Below are 7,524 nucleotides of genomic sequence, written 5' to 3'. Positions count from 1 at the left end.
CTGATCTTCTCTTTTTTGATAGGCGGAGTACGATACAGCATAACTGTTATAACAAACGGGGTTAACAGTTACAGTGTTCCCTCCTGACTCTGGAGCACTATTATTATAAATAAGTAACAGGAACTTGCAGGTGCATTAAGTATACAGTTTCAGCATATGAAGGTACGATGTCGTCAATTGGAGACGTGAGAAAGCGATACACAGTGAAGAAGCCAACTTCTTTTCAACGATTCAGCGATATCCTCATAACGATATCGCGAGTTTCGTGCTTACTTGAATAGAAAAGATGTTTTTTTTTGAGATATAGAAAAATGGGTCTAGAAAAAAACACTTGGCTGTCTAAAGGTTTTAAATGAGGATTCTGATGACAAAATTACGAATCGAAAAATTCATTACATTCAGGAGAATCCTCTGTCCATCTTATCAGCATCTTAATCGGAATCTTAATACCAATCGGAATACCATGTCTTATCATTGGCCGCACTTCTCCCTCACCCATTGTAGAGAACACGAGGGAGGGGAAAAGAGAAGGACGTACGCGTACGCGTAACGTGGATATCTAGCAACCAATTTTTACTGAAGCTGGAGAATTTCTCACGAGGCGAAAAGGAACAGCACTAATAACAGTGACTGACTGACTGACTGACTGAAGATTCGAACAGATATCGGCGATCATAAAACACAATAGCTTCAAATAGTGCGCGTACGTATGTCAATATCGCATGATACTTTCATCTGTAGGGACGTTTGAGCGTTTACGTATGTTATTATCTTTGTGACGGTGTAATAGCAAGGGCTACTATTTGAGAGCAGAGGTTGCGCAAACCTCTACAGAAACGGGAACAACGTACCGACTAGCGAAGAGATGGGTGTTTCCATTCGATACGTATTCGACACCTCAAACGTGTATTGTCTCTTTCTGTTGAAGAGCTCACTGGCATCGAGGCCATTGCTTACCAAATCGTACACTATTCCGTAGACTAAAACAAGCTCATTGCAACAATAATACCTAACTCTAAGAGCAGAGAAAAGCCTGCTATATTAATAATTAATATACATATGAATACAACCTGAGATACGAGCATGACTACAAGGCTAGAGAGTATCATATTAGATCCGTACTCATCTAGATTTCCATATTCTTGAAAGCTTACACGACAGCTTTCATTTTTGAGCTTAATTCAGTGTGAGGATAAGCAGAAAACTCGGAAATTTAGTTCTTTCCCAGAAATTTGATGTCATAGATCGACTGGACAATAGCGCTGCGAGGTCACGCACCACCCGGGTCAAGATCAATAAGTTTTTTTTGTGTACAGTTGATATAAAAGTATTTACGAACCTAAGCACTAAAAGAGTGTACCCGGAGCTTCGATTATCTCAACTTTAAGAGAAGTTATTTTTCAACTAACAATGATTGCAGTGACATTTTTCTATAGAAAGAGCTAGGTATACATATACGTCATGTTCCATAGAATGCCTGACGTCGCTATTTTCATAACCCTGGTCCAGGAAGCCGTTATTGCGTCGAGTACGTAAGCGCCAAAAAGATAAGTTCAAACAAAGCTAGCGCCTTAAGTCGACCGACGCACGGATGCCTATTCTTCTCGATCAATCATCAGACAGACGCACTAATTGCGTAAACACTGGCACCAGCAAAAAATCAGATTAGCAACCGGGTATGTTTTGTCCTGAACCCTGTTGTTGTTGTTGTTTTCTTGACATAGTTGTTGTCCTCGTGCGCCTGCGGACGACAGGCTCAGCCCAGGCTGCCCTAACAAAAACAGCCGAGAACGCTTGACACTACCTGCTGCTCTAATATGGAGCCGCTCGTGAAATAGATAATGAGGAGTAGTGATGCTTATGGGAATAATGCTACCATTGCACCTACACCAATAGACTTTTACTCATGCCGAGACCGACACATGTTTGCGCCTTTCATCGTATAGGTATCGCGTTTAACCTACGGTACTGGCGTTTGTATGCGACGGCACGTATACCGCGTTTCATTCGTTGATTTCAAATTGGCTCAAAACAGAGTGAAAGGAGTAAATAACGGCAGATGCAAAAAGAAAAGATAAAAATCATAGCTGCTCTTTTTTTGGTTGTAGAGGAGATAACTTCATAGGGACATTCGTCCAGCACAATGATGGCCTTTTTTTTTTTTTTAGAAAACTCTTAGCTTTCAGCCCTTCCTTTGCAAGACGCGTGTGCCCCCACTGAACAACAGAGCAGGCTCGTTTAAGGCCTGTATCCTGTTCGTAGTGTAATAGCCGTTTGCGTAAACAGAGTAAATATAGTTGTAGCTTAATACAATAGCATAACTTATCGGTAATAGATAAAATAACAGAAATTAGACATTCGTCGGAGACCAACTGTGCTATCGCGTAATAATTTTCAGATTGTTTTTCTCATACATGCGACTCTGCCTACTGCTGCATCCCGCTCTTTGTTATTAAAAATATACATTTCATATAAAACCTACGAGAAGTAAATCCCTAGAACTCATACCCAGAGTAGAGATGAGTATTTCGACGATTTTGGTTAAGCGGTGCGTGAGATAAATCTGCTATTTTTATTCAGAATTTTTCTTCTTATCACTACGCTATATCAGTTAGGTACTAATATATTAGATATGTTTTTGTATGCATTATTAAGCTATGTTAAAGTTTGTTTGCTCATAATAGAAAATAAAAATCTAAAATTTGGCCCGCCACTCCACCACATACTGTTTTCCTTTTTCTCAACAAAGATTTCCGATCACGTATGCGGTGAATTATGCCTACCTATACCTTATGATCAATATAAGTCTGCGCGATTTAGAAACTTGAAATCTTGTAATCGAGTGCACGATCTAGAGCAAACGACTGTAACTACATGGCCGACAAAAACTGAAAGCGGCCGCTTAAAGGAACTTCATTAAAATTTCGCTAATCCATTGTACAGATGTTATACGCACATATATAGAGTGCAGGCGGTCTTGGAGAATGGCAAGGTCTGGATATTCAGTGGCACAAGTTCTTATTCATTTCCGTAGATAATAGTATTTTTCCGCGTTCAGAACAAGATTTAGAGCGTTTCGATATAAGACTGCGTATGTCCGACCCTGGAATTGAATATGAAAATGTTGTCTATTTTGATATACACGCTCTTATAAAAAAAGATACCATGTCCTAAAGAAGAACCCGTTTACCCAAAGCACCGTAGTTGCATCAGCAACGTGCAAAAGCAGACCCGGCACGCCGTTTCAGTCAAGAGTTTGGTTGTCGACATGAAGAGCGCCATCGGCATTATTAAAGTTGAGGATTTTCCGATAACGCCCTAAGTGTTCTGTATTGGGATCATTAATTATATAATATGGAGTCGTACATTTTCTCGAACACGTTCCATGCTATCAACGTATTCAATATAGATAGCTTCCAAGCATCGATCACATGAATCTCCGGAAAATCCAAGCACAAACAATGATATAATTATAACTTGGACCTTGACGCAGGGTCATTCACTTTATTCATAAGCTCATAATTTACAAAATTTGGTGACCCTTATAAATCGGTCGAGGCTTCAGTGAGGAGTATTTTCTTCCCAGGCTAGGTATATATTAGATTGCAATGGACCATTATTCAATTTCCGTATTTAGTCTCCGCGCCCATAAGCAGGCCATCAAAGCTCGTGTCGAACTCATCCCGTACAGCAATTGTCTTGGCCAGGAAATGTTACGTTCCGCCTATTTTTGAATAGGCAATCCCGAAAAGGCTTGCTGTAACTGCCATATGCGGTCAGTGGCTAGACAGTACTCTTCAGACCTTCCTAGAGCTGATCCGGTATGATGGACCTCCAGAGGGATCGGTAAGCTTCGGGATCACTCTCATAGATAGTTGTTTGTCTAGTTATGATATGGCATTTACTACAAGGGAAGAACTACGAATAAGAGAAATTATTTTAAGAAGATACCAGCAGATTCATCTTAAGTAACTGATAATTATAACGTAGGAGCGTAAGAACTTCTCGTTTTTCTATTACGCTTCTATTAGGATAACGCAGTTTGTTGCCATGTTTGAACAGGTTTTTAATTAAAATTCTTACTACGGGATATTAATACGGTGTCTACCTTGGTATAGTCACAAAAATGCTTTTGAGAAAAGTAGATGGTCCCAGAGTCGTTATTCAGAGCTGATTGCTGACGGTGCTCGCGATCAGTTTTGAGCAGCCACATTAACGACCCTCCCCGAAATCTGTTCGATCTAAAAAAAAGCAATCATTATTTCCATCGCCTTACAGAAGTTATGCAATCTTTCCGTTCAATAATGATCCCGTTAGAAACTGTTCGCTTATTACGCTCTTCCATGAGCCTGACAACACGTCCTCAAGGGCCTTTCCAATTGCCTAGATGACGCGGAATTGGATCAACTTCGAGTTCAGATTGAATTATGGGTTGTTATGTTCTGATAAACAACGGCGCTGATTGAATAGCTCTGCCCTTCTGATCCTCGATCTATCACCTTTCCGTTACTTGGTAGTTGACTATCATTCAAGAATCGATTTATCATATTTATTTGCCCGTTTGTTTAGCTTATCAATGTGTTTTGCAAAATCAAAACTTTGCTTTAGCCAAAACCTTTAGAACAATTTAGGCTCAGCTGTCGACACCAATCTAAAAACTATCTCTGGGAGAGTTCTAGTAGAATAAACGAGTAGAAGTTCACTGGTTCTGGCATTTGCCCTATCCGTCCGCAAGCAGATAAAGTAGCACAATAACGTAAGCACCGCTGGAAAGGCAACGGGTTACATTCGTTCGTAAAAATAGCCTATCCCTAACCTCGACTTTACCGACATTATCCCTTCGCCGCTTAATAACACCAAAGAATCGAATGACCTCGGAACCTAAATGCAAATAATCGGTCTAGAGCCGGCTTGTACGAGCTACACTAAAAAACCTATTAGTTCCTGTGAAACCGCCACATCGTAGGTCACCGTTGTAACGGGTGAAGGATAAAGAGAATCTACGTAAAGAACGAAAAAATGAACATAGATCAAATAACAGAAGCCAAACAACCTAAGCAGTTTGTGAGGCAGCGATGTCTGGAGAGGGTCCGTAGGGGACGATGGTCACGGAAGCGGCGAGAGGAGCGGCAGCCAATATACTGTTGCATCCTCAAAAGGCAGAAGGTTTTTTCCGGCGTAAGTTTACATTTTTTCAGGTTGTTCTATTTGTGTCCTCTGATTCACAGATTATGCGCTGAAGTGTTATCGGAATAGGCCCGAAGGTATCAAGACGATCAAGATTGATGCCTTATGCCAAAAACAGTCAATACAGTTGTTGGTACGGACAGCGCCGACAAAAGTGAGACGGGTGGCCAAAAGCCATCTTAAGTAATACGTTGTTTACAAGTAGAAGGAAAGCACTGAGTTGTATAACGTCTTCTAGGTCAAAACATTGTTCGCACTGCCAAGTTTCCGGACTACAAAATAATTGACAACGTACCTATTTTAGATGGTCATCAAATGATAAATTATCTATAATACGAAGAGAAGAAATACAAACGCCCATTTAAATTGAAATGTTTCAGTACGTCAAAACTCAGTTCTTATAAATTAAATTGCCTGTTTATGTAAACACATAGAAAAATTGTGTGGCGACGGTCGCATTACGTAAGGAAACACTTTGCACCAGAATATTACAGGACTCTTGTCGAATACAGTGAGGATATTTTTCTATATGGATTGACAGTTAAACATAATCATCTCGTATCATTTATTGATACAGTCTGTATGACCTAGCGTCAGGCGATATCCTGCTATTATTTCAATTACTTTCTACCAGTTGTATACGTCTGTAAAAGATACATGCAGCCATATATAGTAATGCGTAGTAAAACAGTAATAGACGTTCTTCGCTTATGTTTTTACTGCTTACTTTTCTGCACTATTCTTCCAAAATCAATATAATGAATTATCATGCTTATACAAGGTGCGTAATGGACTATACCTATTTGGATACCACGGCTCTATGACTATGACCATATTTTGTGTCCTACGTTTGTTTTTTAAGCAGAATCTACGATCTATCTATCAAAAATGAACGAGGCAAGATCGACTTTCCTGATTAAAGGTGGGATTGAATTAAAGGCGAAATGTTTTCGGCCATTTATACATTTTTTCAAGTAGCTTTAAAATGTAAAATTTTTACTTATATATTGAGCACCTCTCAAATCAAATCGAATCAAATTAAGTTAATAACTTTCTCAAATTAAATCGAACTTTTGAGATTTTTCAACTTCAAACATTTGAAAAAATGCCTGAATTGATTTGAAAAGGGTTTTTGTTATATAAATTTAATACAAATAATTGTATTCTTCCAGCATTGTATTTTTACGAAAATTTACAATAATTTTTACCAGAGCCAATGTTAGTCTTCCAGCACATGATACAACGCACTTGATTAGCGTTTTTCTAAGAATACCTTCAACAAGCCGTTAAGTGGAGCAGTTTCTTAAATATTCCATATCTCGTACGAATGTTATAACGTAGAACCAAGTTACTTTATACAGAACTTAGTGAGCTTTACATAATGAAACAATCAAATCACGGAATGCTAATGGAGTCAAAAGTGACTTTTCTTCGCAATTTCGGGGTGACATAAAAAATAATTATATTTTCTGCGAGGAACACAAATCCGACTTTGTATATTATGAAAAAAATGCCTTTTGAATCACGACAAAGCTTATGATAACAATATTTTTGAGGGTTCATCCATACGTTCTCTGCAGTCAGGCTCTGCTCTTTCATTTTCTATAGGCAGCCCAATCGGAAGGGCAATAAGCCAGCTGAAAAGGCTGACTCAGCGTATTTACCTGCTTTAGGATATTGCTACTTTTAACGTTTAGCGTATGAGGCGCTGCAAGGAACACAGTAAACGGACAAGGATTTAACATCCGTGCAATGCGAACATCTTTGCTAAGAATAACTGGTTGAGTCCAGGACTTCAGGATTGACAAGGGACATAAATGAATAAACCTTATCTAACTGTCTAAAACTGCTAGAAGGCCGATAGACTGATAACTTATGTTGTGGTATTTGACTGGCAAATAAGTATCAAAGGATCAAGAAACACAGTAACTACATGAGCCTAATTCGGATTACTGCGAAACGATAGAAAAGATCAGTAACCTAATCCAGCACCGGATTCTTCACTCTTCTTGAAAAACCTTTGGTGTCGCTTTGAGGGATGCATATTTCATTAATACCTCTAATTTTACATTCCCAAAAATAACAGAATATAAACTATTGTAACGAGGGCAAGATTTATTTAATGCTAAGTCTTCAACTGTAAAGTAACTTTTTTGGTACAAAACGGGACAAAAGCAGGGATGCATATACATGTCTTTCAATTTATCTAGTTCTTAGATGTTCAAGGTTCGCTTTTGTGGAGGAACCACGAGCACTGAATGCAGTCGTTTAGCCTTTTATATCTCTCAAGTAATGAAGGAGAATAATTATTCAAGATAATTAAATTATCTACACGTA

Source organism: Varroa jacobsoni, unplaced genomic scaffold, assembly GCF_002532875.2.
Source record: "Varroa jacobsoni isolate VJ856 unplaced genomic scaffold, vjacob_1.0 scaffold_1023, whole genome shotgun sequence".
NCBI lineage: Eukaryota > Metazoa > Arthropoda > Arachnida > Mesostigmata > Varroidae > Varroa > Varroa jacobsoni.
Note: the sequence above shows the minus strand (reverse complement) of the source record.